The following is a 2,357-nucleotide window of genomic DNA, read 5'->3' as shown; positions in this document are numbered from 1 at the left end:
TTTGCATAAATGCAGAATTATAAACAGGTCAAACCTTAACTCTGCAACATGAGTTGATACAGTACATGCTGGTAACACTTGAGTTTCTAAAAATCATTCTTGTTCTTAAAGTAGGTAGTCATCAACTAAAAATTTTAGACAGACACAAAAGAATAAAGAAGAAAATAACCGGTAAAATTATCACCAAGGTTACCAGTCTTAACATTTAATTGCATCTTCCCTCTCTTCAGCTTTTCTCTCTATAGTCAGGACACAACAAAACTGCAAACTTTGGAGCCCATTTTAATGGCATTATGCCCTCTTTGGCTATTTAATAACTGTGAGACTTTGGGCAGTTATTTAGTATCTTCATCCCACAATATTGTCATCAGCAAAAATAATAATATTACATTGTGTGTGTATGTATGCATATGTGTGTATATATAATATATGATATATGATATATAATATATATAATATATAATATATAACATATAATATATTTATCTGTTCGTGTGTTGACAGATATTTAGACTGTCTTGGCTTTTACAAAAAATGCTGCAACATGGGGGTATAAATACCCCTTCAAGATGGTGATTTCGTCTCCCTTGGATATATACCCAGAAATCGAATTGCTGTATCATGTGGTATTTCTGTGTTTTATTATTTGAGGAACCTCAGTACTGTTGTCCATAGTGGCTGCACCAATTTCTATTCTGACCGACAGTGCTCAAGGATTCCCTTTCCTCCCCATCCTCACCAGCACTTGCTATCTCTTGTCTTTTTTATAACCGCCATTGTAACAGGCGGAGATATGTCACTGTGGTTTTGATTTGCATTTTCCTAATGATTAGTGAAGAGCATTTTTTCAAGTATCTGTTGGGTCTTTGTATATTTTATTGGGGAAAATGTCTATTCAGGCCCTTGGCCCATTTTTCAATCAGACTATTTCATTTTTTGCTATTGAGTTACAGGAGTTCCTTATATATTTTGGATGTTAATTTTTTATAAGATAGATAGCTTGCAAGTATTTTCTCCCATTCATTAAGTTGCCTATTCATGTTGTTGAGCATATCTTTTCCTGTGCAGAAGCTTTTTAGTTTGATGTAGTTCCACTGATTTTTGCCTTTGATACTTGTACTTTTGGTGTCATATCTAAAAAAATCATTACAGGGGATTCCTGGGTGGCTCAGTTGGTAAAGTGTCTGACTCTTGATTTCGGCTCAGGTCGTGATCTCTTGGTTTGTGAGTTCGAGCTCCGCGTTGGGCTGTGTGCTGACAGCGTGGAACCTGCTTGGGATTCTCTCTCTGTCCCTTCCCTGCTCACGCTCACGCCCCCTCTCTCTCAAAATAAATAAATAAACATTTTAAAAAAATGAAAAAAATCATTACCAACACCAATGCCAAGGAGATTTGTCCCCCCACTTTTCTTCAAGTTTTATTATTTCATGTCTTACATGTAAGTCTTTAATCCATTTCAAGTTTATTTTTGCAAGTGTTATTAAGATAGGGGTCCAGTTTCATTCTTTTGCATGTGAATATCCAGTTTCCACAACATAGTTCGTTTATTACATTTGATGGAGTCACTGAGTTCCCTAAATCTATTCTCCTGTTCCTAATTCTTCTTTCTCAGATTTTGTTCAGCTTCATTATTTTTGATTATTTTATCCTTTATGTCACTTACTTGTTCCTCTGCTTCTTCCATCCTTGCTTGTGTTTATTACATCCAGTCTGTTTTGAATCTCATTTATTGCATTTTTCATTTCTTTTTTTAAATATTTTTTAACGTTTGTTTATTTTTGAGACAGACAGAGACAGCGTGTAAACGGAGAAGGGGCAGAGAGAGAGGGATACACAGAATCTGAAGCAGGCTCCAGTCTGTGAGCTGTCAGCCTAGGGCTCGAACTCATGAACCATGAGATCATGACCTGAGCCAAAGTCGGACGTTCAACCAACTGAGCCACCCAGGCGCCCCATGTATTTTTCACTTCTGACTGTTTTTTTTTAACCCTTTTATCTCTGCAGTGAGGGCCTCCCTGGAGTCTTCCATTATATTCTCAAGTCCTATGACTATCCTTTGGATTGTTACTTTAAATTCTCCATCAGGCACATTATATCTGTTTCACTTAGCTCTCTGGCCACAACCTGATCTTATTTCATTTGGGATGAGTTCCTCTGTTTGGGCATTTTGTCAAAGTCTCTGCCTTCTTCTCTGTGTTAGAAAAGCCTTTTATGTTTCCTACTCCTGAGAGTAATGGCCTTATGAAGAAGGGGTCATATAGTGTCCAGGGCCGGTGCCTCAGGGGGTGTCTCCGGTATGTGCTGAGTGCACTCTGCTGCTGTGTTGTGGCCGGTCTGTCTTCAGGCCAGTTGTTTGC

This window comes from Prionailurus viverrinus, chromosome X, assembly GCF_022837055.1.
Source record: "Prionailurus viverrinus isolate Anna chromosome X, UM_Priviv_1.0, whole genome shotgun sequence".
Taxonomy (NCBI): Eukaryota; Metazoa; Chordata; class Mammalia; order Carnivora; family Felidae; genus Prionailurus; species Prionailurus viverrinus.
The sequence above is the reverse complement of the archived record's forward strand: the minus strand, read 5'-3'. Positions refer to the sequence as shown.